Genomic DNA, 19,836 nt, shown 5'->3' with positions numbered 1-19,836 from the left:
TTATTTCTGTAGGAGAGAATCTAAGATTACCTGTAACAAGGCCTAAGCTTTGCTTCCAGGAGACCTCTTTTTTTACTCAGGTGTGGCCCCCCTCTCTCTAAGCCCAACTCTGCAAGGAAAATCATTACCCCTCCCCTTACATGGGGTATGAAATTCAGGGGTAATAGTCTCTCTGACACGTGGGATATGACTCCCAGGGATGAGACTGGCCCTCACACTGTCGATTAGACAACACCTTCTGAATCAAAAGGGGGAAAAGAAACATAAAAGCATGAATGGCTAAGAGACTTCAAATAGAATTAAGAGGCTATTCTGGAGCCACTCTTTGCAAGTTTCAGTTAGATAGTGCTAATTGCCATAGTTTGCTAAACCCCAACCAATATCACTCCTGTTAACTTTAAAAAACACCTAGGGCTCGAACTGAGATTCATGCACCAAGTTTGCTTTCCTGGAACCTATAATTACCAGAGGGTGCCTAGGTCAGATAAATCCTGAAACCCAGCCGGACTAGCCTCTCCAAGATTATCAACTAATCACACTCCTGACCCCAATCTTTAGTGCTGATACCCCTTCTCAACATGAAAAAGTCAGAATAGGCATTCCTAAAGATCCCTATGGACTGGGAGAAGGATCAAAGGAGGCGGAGAAGTTATAACAGAGAAAATAGGATTTAACAAATGAATATGACTGCTGAATCACTATATGATATTTCTTTTACCATCCAGTGTTTTGGGGCAGCTAGAAAGAAAAATCTGAAATAGTGGAATGGTAACCCTAAATCTGTTCTGTAACTGCTTGTTGAAGTGTACTTTGAAAATAATTGCTTTTTCTTTCATTTCTTTGTCTATATGTTATATTTCACAATAAAAATGTTAAGAGACTTCCTGGAAGATGGCGGCTTAGTAAGACGCACGGATCTTAGTTTCTTCTCCAGGACACCTACTAGGGGAGTAGAAACAATACAGAAAGCGCCCAAAGCCACAACAGAGATAAAAAAAGACAGCGTACCCCATCCTGGAATGGCTGGCTGGCTGAGAGAAGCAGCTCGGGTGAGATCGCCGAGGCGCGCGGGCCTTACCGGGCGGGGTGGCAAGCGGCCGGAGTTACTCCCTTCCCCCTTCCTGGGCCGGCTGGGAGAATTGGAGAGGTGGTCCCCTGAAACCAAGGCGACTGGCGCCCACACCACGCGCAGCCCCCGGACCAACTGAGAGAATTGGATCGGAAACCCCCAGGCCGCGGAGAACGGTGACCCCGTGACTCCCGGGGAACGTGCACTCTCTCAGGCGGGCCGCTGCCGCTGGCGTCCTCCCGCCACGCTTGTTGCCCAGGGCCGACTAGGAAATTCGGACGGACTCTTCCCCTGGCTGCGGCGACCAGCAACCCTCTCTGCGTTCGGACACCCTCCCTGCGTTCGGACCCCGGGCCGGCTCAAGCCGCTTCGGCTAGCGAACCCCCAGGACGGCGAGAGTTTTCCAAAGTTTAAGGTCCCACAGCACCTTTTACTGGTGGGACCCGCAGACAAACGTGTGCCACGAGCGCCACCTACTGGGCAGGATAAGAAAAACAGAACCCAGAGATTTCACAGAAAAATATTACAACCTTGCTGGGTCCAACACCAAGAGAAATCTGAATAAATGCCCAGACGCCAGCAGCAGAAGATAACTGTCCACGCTCAAAAGATTGAGAATATGGCTCAGTCAAAGGAACAAACCAATAGCTCAAATGAGACACAAGAGCTGAGACAACTAATGCTGAATATACGAACAGAAATGGAAAACCTCTTCAAAAATGAAATCGATAAATTGAGGGAGGACATGAAGAGGACATGGGCTGAACATAAAGAAGAAATAGAAAAACTGAAAAAACAAATCGCAGAACTTATGGAAGTGAAGGATAAAGTAGCAAACATAGAAAAAATAATGGATAGCTACAATGATAGATTTAAAGAGACAGAAGATAGAATTAGTGATTTGGAGGATGGAACATCTGAATTCCAAAAAGAAACAGAAACTATAGGGAAAAGAATGGAAAAATTTGAACAGGGTATCAGGGAACTCAAGGACAATATGAACCGCACAAATATACGTGTTGTGGGTGTCCCAGAAGGAGAAGAGAAGGGAAAAGGAGGAGAAAAACTAATGGAAGAAATTATCACTGAAAATTTCCCAACTCTTATGAAAGACCTAAAATTACAGATCCAAGAAGTGCAGCGCACCCCAAAGAGATTAGACCCAAATAGGCGTTCTCCAAGACACTTACTAGTTAGAATGTCAGAGGTCAAAGAGAAAGAGAAGATCTTGAAAGCAGCAAGAGAAAAACAATCCATTACATACAAGGGAAACCCAATAAGACTTTGTGTAGATTTCTCAGCAGAAACCATGGAAGCTAGAAGACAGTGGGATGATATATTTAAAATACTAAAAGAGAAAAACTGCCAACCAAGACTCCTATATCCAGCAAAATTATCCTTCAAAAATGAGGGAGAAATTAAAACATTCTCAGACAAAAAGTCACTGAAAGAATTTGTGACCAAGAGACCAGCTCTGCAAGAAATACTAAAGGGAGCACTAGAGTCAGATACAAAAAGACAGAAGAGAGAGATATGGAAAAGAGTGTAGAAAGAAGGAAAATCAGATATGATATATATAATACAAAAGGCAAAATGTTAGAGGAAAATATTATCCAAACAGTAATAACACTAAATGTCAATGGACTGAATTCCCCAATCAAAAGACATAGATTGGCAGAATGGATTAAAAAACAGGATCCTTCGATATGCTGTCTACAGGAAACACATCTTAGACCCAAAGATAAACATAGGTTGAAAGTGAAAGGTTGGGAAAAGATATTTCATGCAAATAACAACCAGAAAAGAGCAGGAGTGGCTATACTAATATCCAACAAATTAGACTTCAAATGTAAAACAGTTAAAAGAGACAAAGAAGGACACTATATACTAATAAAAGGAACAATTAAACAAGAAGACATAACAATCATAAATATTTACGCACCGAATCAGAATGCCCCAAAATACGTGAGGAATATACTGCAAACAATGAAAAGGGAAATAGACTCATATACCATAATAGTTGGAGACTTCAACTCACCACTCTCATCAAGGGACAGAACATCTAGACAGAGGATCAACACAAAGAAATAGAGAATCTGAATATTACTATAAATGAACTAGACTTAATAGACATTTATAGGACATTACATCCCACAACAGCAGGATACACCTTTTTCTCAAGTGCTCATGGATCATTCTCAAAGATAGACCATATGCTGGGTCACAAAGCAAGTCTTAACAAATTTAAAAAGATTGAAATCTTACACAACACTTTCTCGGACCATAAAGGAATGATGTTGGAAATCAATAATAGGCAGAGTGCCAGAAAATTCACAAATACGTGGAGGCTCAACAACACACTCCTAAACAACGACTGGGTCAAAGAAGAAATTGCAAGAGAAATTAGCAAATACCTCGAGGCGAATGAAAATGAAAACACAACATATCAAAACTTATGGGACGCAGCAAAGGCAGTGCTAAGAGGGAAATTTATTGCTCTAAATGCCTATATCAGAAAAGAAGAAAAGGCAAAAATTCAGGAATTAACTATCCATTTGGAAGAACTGGAGAAAGAACAGCAAGCTAACCCCAAAGCAAGCAAAAGGAAAGAAATAACAAAGATTAGAGCACAAATAAATGAAATTGAAAACATGAAAACAATAGAGAAAATCAATAAGGCCAGAAGTTGGTTCTATGAGAAAATCAATAAGATTGATGGGCCCTTAGCAAGATTGACAAAAAGAAGAAGAGAGAGGATGCAAATAAATAAGATCAGAAATGGAAGAGGAGACATAACTACTGACCTCACAGAAATAAAGGAGGTAATAACAGGATACTATGAACAACTTTACGCTAATAAATACAACAATTTAGAGGAAATGGACGGGTTCCTGGAAAGACATGAACAACCAACTTTGACTCAAGAAGACATAGATGACCTCAACAAACCAATCACAAGTAAAGAAATTGAATTAGTCATTCAAAAGCTTCCTAAAAAGAAAAGTCCAGGACCAGATGGCTTCACATGTGAATTCTACCAAACGTTCCAGAAAGAATTAGTACCAATTCTCTTCAAACTCTTCAAAAAAATCGAAGTGGAGGGAAAACTACCTAATTCATTCTATGAAGCCAACATCACCCTCATACCAAAACCAGGCAAAGATATTACAAAAAAAGAAAACTACAGACCAATCTCTCTAATGAATACAGATGCAAAAATCCTCAATAAAATTCTAGCAAATCGTATCCAACAACACATTAAAAGAATTATACATCATGACCAAGTAGGATTCATCCCAGGTATGCAAGGATGGTTCAACATAAGAAAATCAATTAATGTAATACACCATATCAACAAATCAAAGCAGAAAAATCACATGATCATCTCAATTGATGCAGAGAAGGCATTCGACAAGATTCAACATCCTTTCCTGTTGAAAACACTTCAAAAGATAGGAATACAAGGGAACTTCCTTAAAATGATAGAGGGAATATATGAAAAACCCACAGCTAATATCATCCTCAATGGGGAAAAATTGAAAACTTTCCCCCTAAGATCAGGAACAAGACAAGGATGTCCACTATCACCACTATTATTCAACATTGTGTTGGAGGTTCTAGCCAGAGCAATTAGACAAGAAAAAGAAATACAAGGCATCAAAATTGGAAAGGAAGAAGTAAAACTATCACTGTTTGCAGACGATATGATACTATACGTCGAAAACCCGGAAAAATCCACAACAAAACTACTAGAGCTAATAAATGAGTACAGCAAAGTAGCAGGTTACAAGTTCAACATTCAAAAATCTGTAGCATTTCTATACACTAGTAATGAACAAGCTGAGGGGGAAATCAAGAAACGAATCCCATTTACAATTGCAACTAAAAGAATAAAATACCTAGGAATAAATTTAACTAAAGAGACAAAAAACCTATATAAAGAAAACTACAAAAAACTGCTAAAAGAAATCACAGAAGACCTAAATAGATGGAAGGGCATACCGTGTTCATGGATTGGAAGACTAAATATAGTGAAGATGTCAATCCTACCTAAATTGATTTACAGATTCAATGCAATACCAATCAAAATCCCAACAACTTATTTTTCAGAAATAGAAAAACCAATAAGCAAATTTATCTGGAAGGGCAGGGTGCCCCGAATTGCTAAAAACATCTTGAGGAAAAAAAACGAAGCTGGAGGTCTCACGCTGCCTGACTTTAAGGCATATTATGAAGCCACAGTGGTCAAAACAGCATGGTATTGGCATAAAGATAGATATATCGACCAATGGAATCGAATAGAGTGCTCAGATATAGACCCTCTCATCTATGGACATTTGATCTTTGATAAGGCAGTCAAGCCAACTCACCTGGGACAGAGCAGTCTCTTCAATAAATGGTGCCTAGAGAACTGGATATCCATATGCAAAAGAATGAAAGAAGACCCATCTCTCACACCCTATACAAAAGTTAACTCAAAATGGATCAAAGATCTAAACATTAGGTCTAAGACCATAAAACAGTTAGAGGAAAATGTTGGGAGATATCTTATGGATCTTACAACTGGAGGCGGTTTTATGGACCTTAAACCTAAAGCAAGAGCACTGAAGAAGGAAATAAATAAATGGGAACTCCTCAAAATTAAACACTTTTGTGCATCAAAGAACTTCATCAAGAAAGTAGAAAGACAGCCTTCACAATGGGAGACAATATTTGGAAATGATATATCAGATAAAGGTCTAGTATCCAGAATTTATAAAGAGATTGTCCATCTCAACAACAAAAAGACAGCCAACCCAATTACAAAATGGGAAAAAGACTTGAACAGACACCTCTCAGAAGAGGAAATACGGATGGCCAAGAGGCACATGAAGAGATGCTCAATGTCCCTGGCCATTAGAGAAATGCAAATCAAAACCACAATGAGATATCATCTCACACCCACCAGAATGGCCATTATCAACAAAACAGAAAATGACAAGTGCTGGAGAGGATGCGGAGAAAGAGGCACACTTATCCACTGTTGGTGGGAATGTCAAAGGGTGCAACCACTGTGGAAGGCAGTTTGGCGGTTCCTCAAAAAGCTGAATATAGAATTGCCATACGACCCAGCAATACCATTGCTAGGTATCTACTCAAAGGACTTAAGGGCAAAGACACAAACGGACATTTGCACACCAATGTTTATAGCAGCATTATTTACAATTGCAAAGAGATGGAAACAGCCAAAATCTCCATCAACAGAAGAGTGGCTAAACAAACTGTGGTATATACATACGATGGAATATTATGCAGCTTTAAGACAAGATAAACTTATGAACCATGTAATAACATGGATGGACCTAGAGAATATTATGCTGAGTGAATCCAGCCAAAAACTAAAGGACAAATACTGTATGGTCCCACTGATGTGAACGGACATTCGAGAATAAACTTGAAATATGTCACTGGTAACAGAGTTCAGCAGGAGTTAGAAACAGGGTAAGACAATGGGTAATTGAAGCTGAAGGGATACAGACTGTGCAACAGGACTAGATACAAAAACTCAAAAATGGACAGCACAATAATACCTAATTGTAAAGTAATCATGTTAAAACACTGAATGAAGCTGCATCTGAGCTATAGGTTTTTGTTTTGTTTTGTTTTGTTTTGTTTTGATTTTACTATTATTACTTTTATTTTTTTCTCTATATTAACATTCTATATCTTTTTCGGTTATGTTGCTAGTTCTTCTAAACCAATGCAAATGTACTAAGAAATGATGATCATGCATCTATGTGATGATGTTAAGAATTAATGATTGCATGTGTAGAATGGTATGATCTCTAAATGTTGGGTTAATTTCTTTTTTTCCGTTAATTAAAAAAAAAAAAAAGAGAAGGGATAATTGGAGATGAAGGGATACAGACTGTACAACGGGACTGGATATAAAAACTCAGAAATGGACAGCACAATACTACCCAATTGTAATGCAATTATGTTAAAACACTGAATGAAGCTGCATGTGAGGTATAGGTTTTTTGTTTTTGTTTTTTTTGTTTTTTTTTCTTTCTATTATTGTTTTAATTCTTATTCTGTTGTCTTTTTATTTCTTTTTCTAAATCGATGCAAATGTACTAAGAAATGATGAATATGCAACTATGTGATGTTATTAAGAATTACTGATTGTACATGTAGATTGGAATGATTTCTAATTGTTTTGTTAATTCTTTTTTTAATTAATAAAAAAAAAAAGAGAATATACAAAAAAAAAAAAATGTTAAAAAAAAAAAAAAGCCTCTGTCCAGTGGTAATGAGGCTAGGAAATGATGGCACCTCCTTAGAGCCAATACAGTAGGTCAAAATAGGGGATGGGGAGGGGAGCCTCCCTCACGAACACGACTAGGGTGGGCCAAGATTTTCTATTTGTTTTTTTTTTTTTAAGACGTTGTATTTCTTTAGTGGTGTATCCTTCAGAAAATTTGTCAAAGGAGCTCTAACAATGGATAGACAAAGGGAGATGACCCAGAATGCAGCATTTGAGAGATCTGATCTTTTCAACATTGCTGCCTATTCAGTGACTAGATAAGTTATCTTATCTTAGTCACCCAAATTCCCATTCAAGCATGGCAATAGAGACATAACTGCCCATGCCACCACTATGCCGCCGCCGCCGCCGCCGCCGCCGCCGCCGCCACCACCACCACCACCACCCCCCTTACCTAATTACTAAGTGCACTTGTAAGTGTCTTGGTTTGCTAAATGCTTTGAGAATGCAATATACCAGGAAACGGATCAGTTTTTTTTTTGGGGGGGGGGGCGACAGTTTTTGAAAAGGGAATTTATTCAGTTGCAAGTCTATAGTTCTAAAGCCATAAAAATGTCCAATTTAAGGTATCCACGGAAAGATACCTTGACTCTAGAAAGGTCAATGTCTGTCACATGGGGAGGCACGTGACTGGCATCTGCTGGTCCTTGTTCCTGTTTCCATTGCTTCCAGCTTCTGATGCCAGTGGTTTCCTCTCTAAGTGTCTGTGAGTCTTCACTTAGCTTCTCCAGGACACACCTCTGGGTTCTGGCTTGCTTAGCATCTCATGGCATTGCTTGCTGGGCTCTGTATCTCCAAACATCCATGTCTAGTTATTTGCTCTCTCTCTCTGTCGGCACTCCAAGCATCTCCAAATGTCTGCATCTCTGTCAGCTCTGGATCCTGACTAGCTTCTGTAAGCTATCTCAGCTCCTGGCATTTCCTGGGGCTTCCGCATTTCCAAACATCTGTGTCTGTGTCTGCATCTGAGGTTTCTCCAAAATGTTTCCCCTTTTAAAGGTCTTTAGTAAACTAATTAAGACCCACCTGGAAAACGTAGAGTCACATCTCCATCTACTCAAAAGGCCACACCCACGACTGGGTATGTCACAGCTGCATGGAATTAATCTAGCCAAAAGGTCACACCCACAATGAGTGGATCAATCTCTATGGAAATAATCTAATCAAAGATTTCCATCCTAAACAATAGGTGGGGCCCCACAAGACTGGATCAGGATTAAAACATGGCTTTTCTGGAGTACACAGTGGTTTCAAATGGCCCAGTAAGTGTCTTCAAAGTGCTCTTAAGATATAGAAAGTATTATCTGTGCCTGTGATTTTTACTCAGTTTCACAAAATCTGGCTCCGTATCTGCGGATGCACTTCCCAGTACACACTGCTTGTCTAGTCCAGTACTCACTGTTCATCAATGTTCCAATAGATGTCTGCTTGTATGCATCAACTTTGCTACTAAGGAAGTGCAGAGAAGTGAAAAATATGTATGGGGAGCAGGGGAGCAGATACTGACGATAGATTCGGTCAAGCATTTTCCAATAAGAATGTCCCAAGAGAGATAAAATCTGGGCACTGACATGCATATGCTTGTGTCCTAAAATTGAAAGCCTCCTACAAATGCAATTTTAGGGACTCCTAACCAATTCCTTCATTCTACATCCTTATTGCTAGTAGATCTGGTAAGCACCCCAGGGAGAAAGAGGTAGACTCTTCTTTCTAAGCTACACAACTTCGGCAATAGCAAGCTACAAGACATATACTCCTCAGGGTTTAAAAATCTAAGTCAAACTTGCGTGATTACTACAGGGAGTGATCTGCAAAAGGAGACATGAATTTTTCCTTTGAATTCTATACCTGCTTTCCCCATCTTCCTCAGTGAACCCTATCCTTAGTATTTTTCAACTGGTTCACCAATGCCTAATTCCAAAGCTGAGTGAACAGGCATACTTCACATTTGGGATCTTTGTCAGCTTCTATCATTGTGGTCTAAGAGGCAAGCTCTGTAAACACCAAGGTTAAGGTGCATCTAATACTCTGGCATTATTCACATCATCTTCTGTATATCCAGGCCTTTCCATAGACAGCACTGCAGCGACATCATTCCTTTTAAGTCCAAAGGAGGATATGGCTAACCCAAAGCGGAGAGAAGGAATTAAGCCCTACCACCAACCGACTTTGTAAATCAGGGTTAGCAAACTACAGCTTACAAGCCAAAAATGGCCTGCTGCCTGTTTTTTGTAAATGAAGTTATACTGGAACACAGTTATATTATCTGTGACTGCTTTTGTGCTACAACAGAATTGAGTAACAGTAACAGAGACTATATGACCTGCAAAGCCTAAAATATTTACCATTTGGCCTTTTACAGAAAAAGTTTGCTCTCTCCAGTTCTAGATGAAGATAGGACCAATTTTATCAATAATTTGGTGGCAAATCCTACCTAGAGCATGCAGATGGTTCTACAGTGGGGGACACTTCTAGGAATAGTATTATTACAAGGAACTTTATCATAACTTTCTAATACAGGATACTGAGGTTTATATAACTAGCTCATATATATCACTACATTACACAGAACAAATCTAAAGAAACACTAATTTAAGAATTTCTCAGTGTAAAAGTGAATTACACCACATGCCTCTGCACTGACAGATTAGTATTTTAAACCAGAGTCAATCTTACTCCTCAACATTTAAAGCTAGAAAATTGCCACATCTAAGATCTTAGCTTTGAACTTGATCTCTTCCCTCTAATTTCTTCAGAGAAACCTTTATTCAACAAAGACTGAATGGGCACATGCCCTGTGCCAGATTCTAGGTTAGGCAATGTAACAAAATAAGCTCCTTCTTTGTCCTGGCCACAGAGTAGGAAAGTGCGGGAAAGAGATTATCCGAAAAAACACAAGGGATACTTATGATAGTTTATACAGCTGAACACTATTACTGTCACTATTTGATTAGGAAATTCAGTGAGTAAACCCTGTGTTTAGATTCACTATTCCTTAAAGGGTCTTTGGAACTTACATCTTCAAGGCGAGTTTTATGAATAGAATTCAGGAAATCTGAATTTGGATGGAAAAAGTCTACCTTTATTTTCACCAACCTCTGACAAATCTCGGATTTCCTTCAATTATTAATATAGGCTACAACAGTAACAATAGCAATGCTTATGACTTCGTGACCAGTAGATATTGCCACCAGTATCTTCATACCACATTACAATTGTTGCAAATTTCTTGAAATATCGCTCAAACCCATCACCATTTAAAATTATTGTAGCTATAAGACCCACTTACAGATCACACGTACTTTAATGTTATGTGCCAGTTTGAAGGTGTTATGTACCCCAGAAAAGCCATGTGCTTTTTGCTGATCCCATCTTGTGGGGGCAGCCAAGTACCTTTTAATCCTGATTTGATATTGTGGGGTGGAAACTTTGATTGTATTGTTTCCATGGAGATGTGGCACACCCAGTTGTAGGTAGGACCTTTTGATTGGATTGTTTCCACAGAGATGTTACACACCCAATTGTGGGTGTAATTTTTTGATAAGATGGAGATGTGACTCCACCCATTTCAGGTGGGTCTCGATTAGTTTACAGGAATCATTTAAAAGGGGAAACATTTTGAAGAAACCTCAAATGCAGGCGCAGATACAGACGTTTGGAAATGCAGAAAAACCCCAAGTGACACAGTTGCTGCAGAGCCAGCAGAGATGCAGACATTTGGAGATGCTTGAAGTGCCGACAGAGAGAGAGAGCAAATGACTAGACATGGATATTTGGAGATACAAGCCCAGCAAGCAATGCCATGAGATGCTAATCAAGCCAGAACCCAGAGGTGTGTCCTGGAGGAGCTAAGTGAAGACCCACAGACACTTAGAGAGGAAACCACTGGCATCAGAAGCTGGAAGCAATGGAAACAGGAACAAGGACGAGCAGATGCCAGTCACGTGCCTCCCCATGTGACAAACATTGGCCTTTTTTAGAGTCAAAGTATCTTTCTCTGAATATCTTAAATTGGAAATTTTTAGGGCCTTAAAACTGCAGACTTGTAACTGAATAAATTCCCTTTTTAAAAGCCATTCCATTTCTGGCATATTGCATTCTAACAGCATTAACAAACTAAAACATGCTATATCACACATCTAAAAATATTCCAATAATTGTATTTCAATATAAGTGGTTTCCTTTACAATTCTATGTACTTTATATTTTTGCATATAAAAATATTATTTCGAAAAGGGAGTCTATATTGCTTCACCACACTGTCAAATCAAAGGGATCCATGGCAGAAGGGCAGGGAAAAAAAAGAAAAAAAAAGAAACATAATCCTATCTAAAGTAATTTTCTTTAGTTAAAAAAATAATCTGTCTTCTGTTAAGTGCCATATACTCATTTCGTTCTCTAATACACAGCACAAACCATATGTCACTATTTTTAGCAGCCCTCACTTCAAAACTGGTTGCAGATAGTTATGTGCAAATAGAATGTGAATACCAGCCTAACAGATCCATGGGTCGCCAGGCTCAATGGCAGTCATCCTAGTCTAAACATAGAAAGCCTCTAAGTAATATAACTTTCAGCCTGTGATTCCAGAGAGTTGCCAAAAGGGGAAGGGGAGACGATAGGAAGAAAAGATATTTCTCCCAAAAAAGCCTACAATACACCTACTAATCTTGTTTCCATACAGTAAAAAGAAGGCAATCAATTATCTACATTAATGAGATAACATATGAAAATGAGACTAACATACCAAATATATATTAGAGACTCAGTTTCTTTTTTTCCTTTGTGAGTGGAGTACAGCATACACTGGAAAACAGAGTATATAAAAACATATATTTCCCGAATCTATTGACTAGCTATAGAAGAAGGGAATTAAGATTTAAGTTTTGCTACAAACCATAAAGAACCTAACAAAACAAATCATGTTCAAAATATACGTCCGGGTACCTATTTGATCACAGGAATACTGTGAAAAGAAAAGTTTAAGATTATAAAGAAAGGCTGTGAACAGAAAGGTTTAAGTAAACAGGAGGTCAAAGGACTGCCTGAAGTCACCCAGCAGATAAGCAGGAATACTGAACCTAGAGCCCTGGTCTTCCCACATTCTCCTCTCTTAAGCCATACTGTTTTTTTAACATGACTGATGTGGATAATATACAAGGTGCAGAAGTAGCCACAATCTTGGCCAAAAAAAGAATTCTCATAGTACAGAGATGACTGGGAAGTACATTGGTGTAAGAGAAACCTATTTCTGTTTGATTCAGAAGAGGGGATTATTACTTTATCTGTTTTTTTTTTTTTTTTTAGCTTTTTTCTTGTATAATATAACATATACACAAAGCAAAGAAAGAAAAACACAATGGTTTTCAAAGCACTCTTCAACAAGTAGTTACAGGACAGATCCTAGAGTCTGTCATGGGCTACCATACCATGATTTCAGATTTTTCCTTCTAGCTGCTCCAGAAATTTGGAGGCTAGAAGGAATAAATATTTTTTATAATCACAATCAACTTTTGTGTGTGTGTGTGTGTGTGTGTGTGTGAAAAATAACATATATACAAAAAAGCAATAAATTTCAAAGCACAGCACAACAATTAGTTGTAGAACAGATTTCAGAGTATGGTATGGGTTACAATTCCACAATCTTAGGTTTTTACTTCTAGCTCCTCTAAGATACTGGAAACTAAAAGAAATGTCAATATAATGACTCAGGAATCATACTCGTTTGTTAAACCCTGCCTCCTCTCTATAACTCCACCATCATCTTTGATCTTTTCCCCCCTCTTTAAGGGTATTTGGGCTATGCCCATACTAACTTTTTCATGTCGGAAGGGGCTGTCAATAATATGGGGTAGGGAGATGGAACTAGCTGATGTTCTGGAGAGGCTGTTCCCTCTAATTTCAGGACTTACCTGGTCCAGGGACACATCTGGAGGTTGTAGGTTTCTGGAAATTATCCTAGTGCATGGAACGTTTGTAGAATCTTATATATTGCCCTAGGTGTTATTTAGGATTGGCTGGAATGGTTCTGGTTAGGGTTTGGCAAATTATGATAGGTAGCAATGTCTAACTGAAGCTTGCAAAAGAGGAATTATTTCTATAAGTAGAAAAGTTAGAAGATCTGGCTTCAGATCAATTATGAAAATACTTGGGGAAAAAAGCAAGATGACTGTGTAAGAAAAATACTATTGGTAGATATTCTGTCCTTATCCATCATTAATAACAATATCAAATTACTGCCTTTTTTGTGAGAATTTCTCATCAGTACTTAAACATGTCTAGGAGATGTTATTCTCACTAAACAGAGCTAGGCAACTCCATGATTTGAGTTCAGATGGCTTACAAACTCCGTGATATTATATACAAAATATGGTATAAGTATGCACTATTTCAGATTTCCAAAGAGCTGCTTAGCCAGAAAAACAGCTAACTCTACTATGGCTAGAAAACTCTAAAACAAGAGGAAGCACTAATTCTTCCCATAGTCACAAAGTCAATGATAAAATCAGATACAGTGACCTAGGACTTCTAAATCCAAGGCTTTGACTAGATCAATCCCTTTAATGGGTCATTTATCCAAAGAGGAGGTCCCCAAGAAAAATAAAACCCCACCTATTATGGGAGAGAAATCAGAGACTGAGAGGGAAAAAAGACTCATTCTTTATAGGTAAGGCCATCATATTGGTGTTCAAAGGGAACTTGCAAAGCAGGCTAGGTCAAAAAAGTTTATTCCAGTTACAAAGGGCCCGACGGTGCTACAATCCCTAAACCCAAGTCTTCCCTGCTATGGTCATTTACTCTGAAGTATATATCCTGTTTTAGAAAGAACCTTGTTCTAGTTTGCTAGCTGCCGGAATGCAATATACCAGAAATGGAATGGCTTTTAAAAAGGGAATTTAATAAGATGCTAGTTTATAGTTCTATGGCTGAGAAAACATCCCAATTAAAGCAAGTCTACAGAAATGTCCAATCTAAGGTATTCAGGGAAAGATACCTTGGTTCAAGAAGGCCGTTGAAGTTCAGGGTTTCTCTCTCAGCTGGAAGGGCACATGGTGAACATGGCTGCATCTGCTGGCTTTCTCGTGACTCTGTAAGAAGGGACTCTCTCCAAAATGTTTCCTCTTTTAAAAGATTAATGGGTGGAGTCACAACTCCATGGAAGCTATCTGATCAGAAGTTCCCACCCACAGTTGGGTGGGTCACATCTCCATGGGAACAATCAAAAAGCTCCCAGCCAGCAATACCGAATGAGGATTAAAGGACATGGTTTTTCTGGGGTCCACCACAGATTCAAACCCACACAAACCTCTTGAATAGTTGCTTTCAGTTTCATAGAAGGTAAGCCAAGTAAACACTTAATGTTCTAATAAATGGTGTAACTAGCCATTTTTAGCTAAACAAAGGCTATCCCCCACTATTACCAACTCATTCCTTTTCAAGGAACTTTCTGAACTCTCTTCACTTAACACAGAGTTGTATGTGTATGCGTGTAGAGAGAGCACATAACTATTAGTTTATCAGTTTAATACAGTGCCTGGTAAGTTAAAATGACCCTAACCATCTCCTATCAGCTCTATTTTAAAAACTCTCAATGGCACAATCCATCTCACCTTCCATAGAGGACTGTCAGAGAGGAGGAAATATGAATTTCACTGTAGTTCATTTCATCTACATTGCTAACAACCTCATAAAAGGGAATGAGAAGGAAAGTAAACACAGCAGTTAAAACATCATTTGAATTACCTGTAACTTAGTATTCCCAATATGCCAGTCTTGGCCTCCAGTGTACAAATCACTGAGTTGGATAATTAAATACATTAAAGCCTCTCCCACGTGGCATTTTAGTCACCATTGTTAATGTTCCCACAGCCATTCCTTTGTCCATCTTTCTTCCCCATGATGGTCACCATCTGTTTACCACTATTACTGTACCAAACGGTATTCTCATAACTTTTTTACTAGCAATCCTATTGACATGGTTACTGAATATCAAGACTGAAAAGGACCCTAAAGGTTTCATCTCTCCACTCCCATGTAACCCTCAGAATTTTCTGTCTCTATCCTCAGATCCCTTCCCAAAACTTGTTTCCACCCTCTTTAAAAGCTTCCCCTCTTTAATGTCTGTTTCCAACAGTTTCTCCTACCACAAGCACCTATATCTTTCTTGTCTCTATAAATATCACTGTCTATATTTCAAAATGAACTCTGGTTCTCAAAAAAATATGGAACGATTAAATTTCACCACAGGGGAACCCCTAATACTGTCTCAAACATTAGGGACTCCCAGGTCAATAGGCCAAGCCCTTGATATTGAGGCATGCTCTTAAGAAACTTAACCATAGTGGAAAAGCTAAGCCTACCTATAATTATGGCTAAGAATCACCTCCAGAAAAACTCTTTTGTTGCTCAGATGTAGCCCCTCTCTCTCTAAACCCAACTCTGCAAGGAAAATCATTACCCTCCCCCTGACATGGGACATGACATCGAGGGGTGAAAGTCTCCCTGGCAATGTGGGAATGACTCCCAGTGATGACTCTGGCCCTGACATGATAGGATTGACAACCCCTTCCTGACCAACACCAGGAAAAGCAGTATAACAAAATAAGATTATCAGTGGCTAAGAGAGTTCAAATAGAGTTGAGAGGCTATTCTGGAGATTACTCTTATGCAAGCTTCAGCTAGATATTGTTAATTACCATCGTTTGTCAAACCTCAACCAGATGCCTAGGGCTGTATATGAAGTTTCACACCTTGAGATTACTTTCCAGAAACCTACAACCTCCAGATGGTTCCTAGGCCAGATGAGTCCTGAAACACAAAGAGGCTAGCCTTTCCAAGAATGTCAATTAGTTCCATGCCCCTACTCCATATTGTGGACACCACTTTCCAACAAGAAAAAGTTAGAATGGGCATAGTCCAAATATCACTAAAGATTGGGAGACGGATCAAAGGTGAGAGAAGAGTTATAACAGAGAAGACTGGATTTAACAAATGAGAATGACTGCTGAATCATTATATGGATATTTCTTTCTAGTCTCCAGTATCTTGTAGCAGCTAGAAAGAAAAACCTAAAATGGTGGAAGTGTAACCCATATCAAACTCTGATATCTCTTCCATAACTACTTGTTGCAATGTACTTTGCAATTTATTGCTTTTTGTACATATATTTCACAATAAAAAATGGTTCTCCCAACTGAGATTTTGATTTTCATCACTCAATCAAAACTAGTCATCTCAGTCACGTTTAAGAAGCAATCTCCAGTTACGTCAATCTAATAGAACCTGTGTCCCAATTGCATATCTTTATATGCAAATAGTTTCCTAGTAATAGAATCATTACATATTAGACCTTAAAGAAGTATCAGAAATAATCTGGTTGAACATTTTTTCAAACTTTTTCGCTTTACTATTTTTACTTCATACACTTTTAAATATACAAAATCCATTTTACAAGACCACCTCCACAAATACAACAGAAATGAAAGTTTCATGAAACTATACTTACCCTTAATATGTGAACACATTGATAACGTCTATTCTATTCCATTTTTAAGAGGTCATATGCCATCAATGTGTGTAAACTGATATCACAACCCAGTAACAGGATGGGAGCCATAATTTGGAAAACATTAATCTGGTCCAAATTTCCCATCTGCTAATAAAGAATCAGTAGCTCAGTGGTGAGGTAAGTTTCCCACCTACAAGAAGTTTGTCTGTGAAATTAAACTCAGGTCTGTCAAGTCCCAGATTAGTGTTCTTTCCGCTAAAAGTCTTCTCTGCCCAGTCACAGTCACTCCATCACAACCCAGGCCCAAATACAATCCCACAGCATCATTCCTTAGTCACTGACCCCCTCACGCTTCTTCAAGTCAGCTCTTCAAAGCCACTGCTCTTTGGTTAGAGTCCCTTCATGTTCCCTTAGGTTGGCGTCCCCTTACAGTTACTATCCATCGATCAGTCTCCTCGAAGTGCACTGCCCCTTGGCCACAGTCCCCTCCAGTCACCGCCTCTTACTTCTTCGATCAGAGTCCCCTCGCAGCCTCTACCTCATGCTCTCCGAAGTCTGAGTCCCCTCGCAATCACTGCTCCTCGGCCGGAGACCCCTCGCAGGCAATGACGCCTCGGTCACAGTCCTGTCGCTGTCAATGCTCCTCGGTCACAGTAGCCTCATAGTCCCTGCCTCACACTCCCCTCGCTGTCACTGACCCAATCTTCCTTCCCCCAGTCACAGTACTCTCGAGGTCTCAGCCCTACAGTCTCCTGTAAAACAGAGCCGCTAGTATGTGAATCTGTTGGATCCTTACCTGCAACTCACGTTCCCCAGTGCCCCTGTCCGGTCGGATTTCTGTTGGGCGCCGCGTCACGGACAAGGGAAGTTGAAGAGGTTGCGGGGAGACGCCCGGGAAAGGCAACTGATGGAAGAGCGGAACGGAAGTCCCGCCTACTGCCCGCCCTCTTGTTAATCCGACCACGGCTTTTCCCTGAAAACCACCACCCCTGACACAGTAGTTCCGTCTCCAGAAGCCCCGGGGATGAAGTGGTTGCGTCGAAATAATCAGAGGTAGGAGGAGAGAGGGCTAAGGGTCAGAGTCTCAGTCCAGAACCGGAGTGTAAAGTGGAGACCCGTCTTCGTGTTAGGATATGGCTGTGAACCGTCACATTTGCAGCTGACAGTCCACCATGAAGCGTTAGCCCGGCGGCTGTCCTTTAGGGCCGCGTCAGAGTGGCCTTCGCGCAGGTCGACTCCCAGTCTTGCTCCTTTCTCGCAGTGCAGCGCCAGGCGCTCGCCAGGAGCATTTACTCTGCGCATAACCGAGACGCCCTCCGCTAAACACCCCGGCACGCGGCCGCTTTACCACAGCGCCAACTTTTTCTTCCTTCGTGATGTTGAGAACTCACGTCCACCGGCTATGTCCTGTGAAAACCTGTGGTTGGCCCCAAACCGTTTACTTCCTGTGATTACTGACCCATATTGGCTCACTCAAGAAAAGCAAAGATTCCTAGCAATCAACCGAAGGTAGTTGAACAAGAGCGAATGGATTCTAGGGAGGCCATTGGTAGGAAATTACATGTAGCAGGAGTGTCTGGTTAGGGAGCTTTCCCTTGCTGGAATGAATCTTTGGAGGGATCCCTTTTCGTTCTGTAGATGTGAGGCAAGTAGGTAGGTACATAATGATATGGAATTAAGATGTAAAATTATTTATTATTTTTTTGTCTGGGTTTTTAACGTAAAAGTGGTTGAGAAGAAAGAGTGTGGATAAATATGTACATCCACCGAGGAGCCTCATCGGTGAAAAAGGATTTAAATCCAGACCGTTTCCCTTTTTTGAGTTTTAGTTATTTAAACATGGCTGATAGACTGAGGTTCCCCAAATAAGGTCAGGTAGCTAGAGAAAACAATAGGGACTCTTTTTCTTTATAAGAAAGTCATAGAAAGATAGTGGGAGTTTGGATAGTAACCAGTGTAAGAATCTGAGTCTTAAGGGAGGGCTAACTTCATACACACAGCTTGGAGACTCTCAGACCCTGACACTGGGGAAACCCTGGAGAAAATGGATGGGTATTGAAGCTAATGAGCTGTGTAAGGCAGAGGGTGACAATAACTGAGCAAAAACACTGGGATAAGAGATAAAAGCAACAATTTAAAATGTAGGGAAAAAAAACTAAGCACAAATAAATTCATCTCAGTTTTATTAATAATGAAAATTAGAAATAAGCATCCTCCAGTAAGGAAATGGCAAAAATAACCAATAGTATAACCTAATGGAATAAATGCTATTAAAATATGCTTATGGAAATTATAATGCAAGTAAATTGACATAAAAACTGCTTACGCCATCAGAAGTGAAAAATCGGTACAAAATTATCATATATGTTACTTTTTAAATCTTATAAAACAAAAAAGCACTGTTATAAAATATACCAATGTGTATGGTATAAAATGTGTATGGTTTTTAAAATTTGAGCAATTGAATTATGGATTTTCCCCTACTTCTTTCTCTCCTTTCCAAATATACTAAGAACAAATTAAAACAAAATAGGAACATTAAAAATATAAGGTCTGAGAGATTCAGAGAGAGCAACAGTACGAAGCAGAGAGTCCATCAGCTAGCGACCTTTGGAGATGAAGAAGGAAAACGTCTCCCAGGGAGCTTCATGGAACCGGAAGCCAGGAGAGAAAACTAGCAGATGACAATGCCATGTTCGCCATGTGCCCTTCCAGCTAAGAGAGAAGCCCTGACTGTGTTTGCCATGTGCCTTCTCACTTGAGAGAGAAACCCTGAACTTCATTGGCCTTCTTGAACCAAGGTATCTTTCCCTGGATGCCTTTGATTGGACATTTCTATAGACTTGTTTTAATTGGGACATTTTCTTGGCCTTAGAACTGTAAACTAGCAACTCATTAAATTCCCCTTGTTAAAAGCCAAAAAAATAAAAAATATAAGGCCTAAAACTCAAG

At 39.6% G+C, this 19,836-nt stretch overlaps 1 protein-coding gene and 1 long non-coding RNA gene across 11 annotated transcripts in view; one reads left to right on the top strand and one right to left on the bottom strand.

Annotated features, from left to right (window-relative positions):
* PCYT1A (phosphate cytidylyltransferase 1A, choline) overlaps positions 1–17,794 on the bottom strand; it is a 90,263-nt gene extending 72,469 nt beyond the window's left edge. For 2 of the 10 annotated variants that reach the window (XM_077118000.1, XM_077117991.1), the window contains exon 1: positions 17,391–17,667. The gene's annotated coding sequence lies outside the window, so the exon portion shown is untranslated. The other 8 variants (XM_077117992.1, XM_077117989.1, XM_077117998.1 and 5 more) reach the window with 8 other exon arrangements.
* Positions 17,472–19,835, top strand: LOC143648266 (uncharacterized). The gene is made up of 2 exons (XR_013158475.1): positions 17,472–17,937; positions 19,398–19,835. It is a non-coding gene; the product is annotated as an uncharacterized LOC143648266 (long non-coding RNA).
* Position 19,836: the final 1 nt, after the last annotated feature.

This window comes from Tamandua tetradactyla, chromosome 10 (assembly GCF_023851605.1).
Source record: "Tamandua tetradactyla isolate mTamTet1 chromosome 10, mTamTet1.pri, whole genome shotgun sequence".
NCBI lineage: Eukaryota > Metazoa > Chordata > Mammalia > Pilosa > Myrmecophagidae > Tamandua > Tamandua tetradactyla.
The sequence above is the reverse complement of the archived record's forward strand: the minus strand, read 5'-3'. Positions and strand labels throughout refer to the sequence as shown.